Below are 8,997 nucleotides of genomic sequence, written 5' to 3'. Positions count from 1 at the left end.
AGACTCAGGGCTCTTCTCCTTAGCAGATTAAATTTAGTAACGGGTGTGAGTAGCTGCTTTTCTCAAGGCTGGTGTTGGATGTATCCTTCTTCCTTCTCTTCTCTCTCCGCTTAAAGGGGCTGTGAAAGGCAGAGGAGAGATCTGCCTTCTTCAATAACCTCTTATTTTTACCAGCCAACTCAGTTTCTTTGCTGATTGTGGGGTGTGCTTTGCTGTCTTGTGGTCTCCAGATGGGGCTCCACACGGAAGGGTTCTGTCGCTGGATATTTCACTGCAGCCGGGCTGTCTTTTCTGCTCTGGATCTAAGTCACAGGGAGCTCTGCCTATAGCTGGGGTGTCGCAGCATCTTCTTACTCCTCCAGCCACTCACATATTGCTTCTTTTCTGGGTCATGATGTCTTCCCTGCATTGAGGTGACTTTCCAGGGGTTGCTGAGAGTATTTCCCCCCTTGAACTTTTCTTGAGCTTTGTTGGAACCAAAGTATTCTTGGGGGTGTGGGGAGGAGGAGAGGGAAGGACATTGCCCCATCCTCCTAATTGCTTCAGTCACAGCTAGAGCTTCGCAAAGCCCTTCTGTATTTTGCCGAATCATTATCATCTCCAGGCAAGAAGGGGGTCCTCATCCCAGTTCCTGGGCTGCCCTCAAACCTCAGAGATGGCTTTCTGCCCCCAACCCCTTTCATGTTGGAGGTTCAGGTCCAACACTCCCTATTCCATACAAATAAGGGAGATGCAGTTTGCTATCATGACATGAACTCTTCTCTAGGGAGGAGTGTTCTTTCTTTTTATATTTCTGTGCCATTCCCTTTTGGAAAAGACTGTGGGAAGCACACTTGGCTCTACTTCAGTCCTAGGCAAGTCCTCCATAGCCTAGCTACGGGTACAAGTGTTCCAGAAAAAAATAAAGCAGGTTTAATTCTCAAGAACCTGCCTCAAGTAAATAACTTCGTATTATTCAGTTAACCTGTCATCCCAAATCGCATCTTTCGAGATCTTTCACAGTTTACCCACATCCACAAAGCTAAACTCACTATTTATACTCCTGTCCATTGGATTTTCCAAGGTTCCATGGTACTTCCAATGTCATCGAGGTGGACAATTACAACTCAAAGGTTTATAGTTTATCCCAAGTACTTTCCATATTAGATTAACCAAAGATTTAGGAGGCAGCTGCTTCTATATTCCTAACCCCCCATGAGCTAATTCACTCTCCTCAGACCCGTGCTTCTCCCCGCATCCCCGTCCTGTTGGCTGTGAGGCTGCTCTGGTCTCTTCTTTCTTTCTCAACATCAACCAAGACACTAAAGTGATGTTGTTGACCTGAGTCCCTGATATCCTTGTACCAGGAGCCACTTCCTGTACCTCCCCCACCCTTCCTTCCTGGAACCTTCCCTCTCATCTCGCCTTCCCAAGGCCACCACACGCAAGAGTCTGGGGAACTTCACTTCCCCAACGTGGACCAGGCTCCTGTGTCCCTAACAAAAGCACTGGGAAGAAAACAGAATCTTCTAGATGTCCAGGGGCTCTGAAATGTCTCCTCCATCTTTTGCACTTTAATGTAATGCCTTTCACTCTACACTGTCCATCCCTTTATGTCTTTCCCTGTGCCTGATTGCTCCCAGCCTCTCCTCTGAGGCATTACTCAGTGAGTCTGCTGCATCTCTTATCATCCTTCCTGGTGACAGTCTCTTGACAATAATAATTATGCCTGCCTCTACCCAATTAAGGAAACATTTCTTTAAAATCCCTGCAAGTAGAATACACTGGTCCCTTTAAATATATAACAATATTTTCTCTATGGGTGATCCTGAGCAAGGATAACAGACTACAGAATTTCACCACCCTTCAAATCCTATTTTACTTCTGCTCAGGCCATTTTTGGTTCTGAGGAAGTCATTTTACCCTGGATATTTTTCTATACTATATGATTAACTTTTCAAAAACCTTGAGAGAAATAGCTGTATATTGAGTTTTCTTTTAATTGGTGATACAGTATTCAATTTTATCAAACCTCTTACCAGTGTCTGAAATGCATTTATATTAAGGAATATGTTAGTGCCCTCTAGTGGAATAATACTGCAATAGGCAGAGTAATGGCTCTTTAAAGATGTTCAAGTTCTAATCCCTACATTCTGTGAATGTTTAGATAGCAAAAGGGAGTTAAGGTTGTGCATGCAGTTAAGGTTGCTAATCAGGTGGCCTTGAGCAGTAACTTAGATTATCCAAGTGGGCTCAATCGAATCACATGGGTCCTTAATAGCAGAGAACATTTCCCAGCTGTGTTTATAGGGAGACTTGAGTATGGAAGAGTCAGAGAGGCCGAATGCTGCTGACTTTGAAGCTAGAGGAAGGGAGCCATAATGTAAGGAGAGCCTTCAGAAAGGAACGGAGACTCGCCAATGTACTGATTTTAGCCAGGTGAGACCTGCATTGGACTTCTGACCTCCAGAATTGTAAGGTAATAAATTTGTGTTGCTTTAAGCCATTAAGTGTGTGGTAACTTGTTATAGAAGCAACAGAAAACAATCATCAACACTAAAAATTTGTGGCACAATGTGGTAAAAAAAGCATTTAAGATGGGAAAAGCAAGGAAACCATAAACAAAACAAAAAGACAACTTATGGACTGGGAGAAAATATTTGCAAATGATGCAACTGACAAGGAATTAGTTTCCAAAATATACAAACAGCACATACAACTCGGTATCAAAAAAAACACAACTCAATCAAAACATGGGCAGAAGACCTAAATAGACATTTCTCCAAAGAAGAAATCTGTATATACAGATTGCCAACAAACACATGAAAGGATGCTCAACATCACTAATCATTAGAGAAATGCAAATCAAAACTACAATGAGATATCACCTCACACCAGTCAGAATGACCATCATCAAAACTCTACAAATTGGGCTTCCCTGGTGGCGCAGTGGTTGAGAATCTGCCTGCCAATGCAGGGAAAACAGGTTCAAGCCCTGGTCTGGGAAGATCCCACATGCCCCGGAGCAACTGGGCCCGTGAGCCACAACTACTGAGCCTGCGCGTCTGGAGCCTATGCTCCACAACAAGAGAGGCCGCGATAGTGAGAGGCCCGCGCACCGCGATGAAGAGTGGCCCCCGCTTGCCGCAACTAGAGAAAGCCCTCGCACAGAAACGAAGACCCAACACAGCCAAAAATAAATAAATAAAAAATTAAAAAAAAAAAAACTCTACAAATAATAAACGCTGGAGAGGGTGTTGAGAAAAGGGAACCCTCTTGCACTGTTGGTGGGAATGTAAATTGGTACAGCCACTATGGAGAAAAGTATGATGGTTCCTTAAAAAACTAAAAATAGAGCTACCATATGATCCAGCAATCCCACTCCTGGACATATATCTAGAGAAAACCATAATTTGAAAAGATACATGCACCCCAATGTTCAAAGTAGCACTATTTACAATAGCCAAGACATGGAAGCAACCTAAATGTCCATTGACAGAGGAATGGATAAAGAAGATGTGGTACATATATACAGTGGAATATTACTCACTTATAAAAAGAATGAAATAATGCCATTTGCAGCAACATGAGTGGACCTAGAGATTATCATACTAAGTGAAATAAGTAGACAGAGAAAGACAAATATCATATGATATCACTTACCTGTGGAATCCAAAAAAATGATTCAAATGAACTTATTTACAAAACAGAAACAGACTCACAGACATAGAGAACAAACTTCTGGTTACCAAAGGGGAAAGGGAGGGGGAGGGATAAATTAAGAGTTTGGGATTAACAGATACATACTACTATCTATAAAATAAACTACCAGGTCCTACTGTATAGCACAGGGAACTATTGTCAATATCTTGTAATAAACTAGAATGGAAGGGAATCTGAAAATATATATAACTGAATCACTTTTTTGTACACCTGAAATTAACACAACATTGTAAATCAACTATACTTCAATTAAAAAACAAAGATGGGAAAAGCAGAGGAAAGGATAATACCCAGCAGGCAGGGCTCTGGGCGGTCTTGTGTGGGTGAGGGGAGCTCACGAGGGCAAGGTCACTGCACACCTTGGCTCTGCTATTTTTGTGCAGGAGATGTGGCCGTGTTGATAAACTGCTGGCGCACAGAGACTCGGATGTCTGTGGAAGATTCAAGGATCAAGGGGAGATCATTCTTTTCTTCTTTCCTTTCTCTCTCTCCCCCAGTCTCCATCTCCCTGTCTTTCTTTCCCTCTGGGTGCCTGAGTGTGTTTGTGTGGTCGCCTTACAGGGGAATGAAGCTGGAAAGTGGATGAACTTCTCCGATATTCTCAGTAACAAGGAAAAATTCCAACCTCCTGCTATTTGCAGGGTGACTCCCTGTGTTACAACCCCCTTGCCTTCCTCGGCAGCAGCACCCTGGTGGCTCCGCGCTCCTTAGCAGAGGCCATGCACACCGTGCCAGCCACTGACTGTCAGGCCAAAGGAAGGAATTCTTCCCAGGAGAACAGTCCCCCCACTGGGGCTAGCAATGACTGTGGGGCTCCCGGCTGGAACATTCTGACCCTAACCCTGTGGAGATGAGGTATTTGCAGAAATGGGGTATGTCAAGAGCAGAAACTGGTAGCATCTGCCTTTAAAAATGCATCCTCTGATTCAAACTCCCATCCTTGGCCCTTTGCCTCTTAGGCTACTTGCAGAGTGGCTCTCTTCATCAGGCACCTTCTTGCAGCTGCTTGGAAGTAGGGCTCTGTATTAGTTTTCTATTCCTGCTATAACAACTTATCCAAATTTAGGGGCTTCAAACAACACAGATTAACTATCTTACCATAGGTTAGAAGTTTGACACGGGTCTCATTAGGTTGAAATCAAAGCGTGCAGGGCTGTGTGCCTTTCTGGGAGCTTTAGGGGAGAACTTCTTTGTTTTTTTTTAACTCCTAGAGACCACTCATGTCCTTTGGCCCCCTTCCTCCATCTTCAGAGCCAGCAACAATAGATAGAATCCTCACATCATGCTGACGTCAGCCGCTTTTAAGGACGCATGAGTTTAATTGGGTCCACCTGGATAATCCAGGTGACTCTTCCTATCTTGAGGTCAACTGATTAGCAGATTTAGTTGCATCTACAAACCTAATTCTCTTTTGTCATGCAACGTATTCACAGGTTCCAAGGACTAGGACATGGACGTTCGTTGGGGGGGTGTCATTATTCTGCCTATCAGGGACCTTTAGCCAGATAAAGGAAGGTAAGGCCAGAAACTGGTTAAACTTAAGAAATATAATTTTTTCAGGAGAGGAGAGGAAGAAAGTGCAGGATCAAATCATTGTAGACATTGCTGAATTATCTATCCATTCTTTAATGGACATATAATGAATAATGATTATGTGTCAGATGCTGTTTTAGACTACGGGAATACAGACATGAACATAAAAGACATATTGATTACGTTTGATCATTCATTGAACTTGTATGTCATGCCCCGAGGAAGCTACTGGGGAAGGAATGAAGGAAAGACAAGTCTTTTTACCATAAAGATTTTATAGCTCAATATACAATGGAATATTACTCAGCCATAAAAAGAAACGAAATTGAGTTATTTGTAGTGAGGTGAATGGACCTAGAGTCTGTCATAAAGAGTGAAGTAAGTCAGAAAGAGAAAAACAAATACCATATGCTAACACATATATATGGAATCTAAAAAAAAAGAAAGAAAAATGGTTATGAAGAACCTAGGGGCAGGACAGGAATAAAGACGCAGATGTAGAGAGTGGACTTGAGGACACAGGGAGGGGGAAGGGTAGGCTGGGACGAAGTGGGAGAGTGGCATGGACATATATACACTACCAAATGTAAAATAGATAGCTAGTGGGAAGCAGCCGCATAGCACAGGGAGATCAGCTCAGTGCTTTGTGACCACCTAGAGGGGTGGGAAAGGGAGGGTGGGAGGGAGGGAGACGCAAGAGGGAGGAGATATGGGGATATATGTATATGTATAGCTGATTCACTTTGTTATACAGCAGAAACTAACACACCATTGTAAAGCAATTATACTCCAATAAAGATGTTAATTTAAAAAGATTTTATAGCTCAATGGGAAAATAACCATATCAATAAACATTGTAACTTGGTGCTTGCAAAAAGGTAGGATCGTGTAAGGCATGGTGAGAATACAGAAGAAGGAGCCCACAATCTTCTTGGGAAAACAGAATACATTTCCCATAATGCTATTGTTTTAGGTAATATTTGGAAGATCAAAATGAGTTTGTCAGATGTGCCACACAAGGAAATTAGTATGTGCTGCATGTTTGGAGATTACCTGAGCAACACTGAACTCTAGTAAAGTGAGTGAGAATGCGAGTGGCAGAAGGTATAGCTGGATTTTCTAGTAGAGTTGTGATCATAGAAAACCTTATATATGTAGGAAGTTTTCTTTACCACTCCACGTTTCCTTGCTGGGTGGTTTACTTATGTCTCTTCCCCAAACCCACAACCATACCCAGAGCTCTCCTGGCCCATATCAAGTTAGAAAACTAGAAAAAGATTTAGTGGATTGAAAAAAAAAAACAGAACTTGTCAGCATGGTACATTCAGGTGTTATGCTTTAAGATCTGGTAAATATATGGAGACAAAGGGGTGATTATCTTGTGTGTCAATCAGAGGCTGGATCCGGTCAGGTCATTTGGTTTTTCTCTTTGCTTCCTCCTATGAAAAGACGTGAAGATTCTAAAGCACTGACCCATTCCTGTTACTTACAGCACGTCTTCCCAATGCCCAAATGTGATGGGCTTACAATGGAAAGAGATCGGTGACTCAAGAGGAAAAATTAAGATCTCTTTACCATTACCCTAGACTCTAGTGAGAACTTGACATTCTAATACAAAGATATCTTCCCGGTAAAGGATTGAAATTTCTGCCATTTCAAAATATTGAAGAGATAGTCATACGTTTTTTCCATGCTAATAAGTTTAGATTTTATGTATGGTAGACCAAAGAGAGCCGTTGAAGGATGCTCTGGAAGGGAGTGACAGGGGTCAGATTTTTGCAATTAGGAAGATTACACTTGAGTACAAGGCTGACACGCATTAGACCATTAGACGGAGTGAGGCTGGAGCCAGAGAGATTAATAAGGAGGCTATTCCATTTATCTGGGGAGCTGTTAAAAAAGAGCATAAACATGGCATGGTTGCCTTGAAAAGGGATGAGAAGAAAATTTTTGTTGGAGTTAGAAATAAAAGTACTTGAATACAGATTGAATTCCAGGGTAAAGGAGGAAGAGAAATTTAGTATAATTCTGTTTTCAATCTTGTGCATGTAAATCACTCATACTTTCTTCTTCACCAAATCAGGAAACCAGAAGAGTAGCTTGAGAGGCAAAGATGACATGTTGTGTTTAACCTGCAGGGTGAAGTGTTCAGTTCGTGTCCTGAATGGATTTAAGTTCAAATTAGGCATCAGGGTGGAGAGTACAGATCTAGGATTCATTAATTACTAGGTGGGATTCTTGTGCCCCGGTCCCCATCTTGGAATAATGGATAGCAACTACCTTACAGAGATGAAAACAAGCAGGACCCTCTGGGACCTTCCCAGGATAGACCCCCTAACCCCTGCCCATGTCCTCTGCCTGCCTCTTGTTTATAGAAAAACTTGGCCTCCTAGGCCTTCTCTGAGTTCCAAAGAATATATTTGACCAGAGAAGTAAGAATATGCAGAAGCAAAGGATAAGAGTCAAACAAGACAAAATAATAATATTGATAGTTTAGCCATTAAACAATGTCAAGGACTTTTAGTTCCTCCCAAAGGGCTATAGATAATATTCTGAGCCATGTCCTTTGAGCTGCTTTATAGAGACTGAAACTCCCTTCAGGTGGAAGAAATTATCTGTTTGCTGCCCACAGGCACGTAGACCCCGGACTGGTTGGAACCAGAAGGTTGATGGTGTTGACTACCAATTACCTCACCACCAACCAATCAGAAGGATGTCCATTAGCTGATGTGATGTCCACAACCCCACTCCCTCACCCTGTCTTTAAAAACCTTTCCCTGAAAGCCATCGGGAGTTCAGGCCTTTAAGCACTAGCTGCCTGGCCTCCTTGCTTGGCACCTGCAAAAAATGCTGCACTTTCCTTCAACACAACCTGGTGTTCATATATTGACTTTAACTGCGTGAGGGCAAGTGGACCCAAGTTTGGTTTGGTAACAGAGAGGGAAAGAGAAGAGACTAATACCATTTTAAGAATTCTTCTCTCTCTTTAAGAAAGTACCTTTTTTCTCCTCCTCTTATTTTTTTTTATCACTTTCTCCATCTACGGCAGCAGGTGGCAAGCCAATTCTGCTTCACTCGTTAATATTTGTTACCCTGACATGATCCCAGTTGTCTCATTGTGGAAGGGTAGGTCAATTCACAAGAAAAACAATTTGCTTCCCAAGATTAGAACAGTGCCCAGATTATCCCAAATTTCTTCTCCAGGAAATTTTCACAAATTTGCTGATAACAACAATATCACATTATATATCATCATATAAACTGGACCTTAATATGTGTTGTTTTTCTGAGGCCCCACCTTGAAGTTGTTGGTTTTCTGACTCATTTGAATTTCAAAAGATTGTGCTTTCTCCTCCAATAATTAATCAACTGGTAATAAACTATTTCCATGTTAGGTTACTCAAAATTCATAAGGACAAGGCTAGTTATATACTGCTTTCCCTCTGCAACTAATTTTATTCTCTTTGGAAAAGTTCTCTCAAACCTCACTGCATCCTGTGACTGCCGTTCTGTCTCATTTTTTTAAATCTCTTTTCTCAACTCAGGGACTAAAACAATTTTGTTCCTCATCCGAAGAATTTTTGATGTCCTTCCAGTAGAAGCCAGATCTATTCTACCTCCTCACCTTTCCCTTCTAGACCTTCCCATTCCTCCCTTTACCAAAGGCCACTCCATTCTACTTTTATATTGTGTCCCTGATAAAACAGTAGGAAGAGAACTATATCTACTGCATGGCCAAGACTTTGAAACATCTCTCGAGTA

This window comes from Balaenoptera physalus, assembly GCF_965194825.1.
Source record: "Balaenoptera physalus genome assembly, chromosome: 8".
Lineage (NCBI taxonomy): Eukaryota > Metazoa > Chordata > Mammalia > Artiodactyla > Balaenopteridae > Balaenoptera > Balaenoptera physalus.
Note: the sequence above shows the minus strand (reverse complement) of the source record.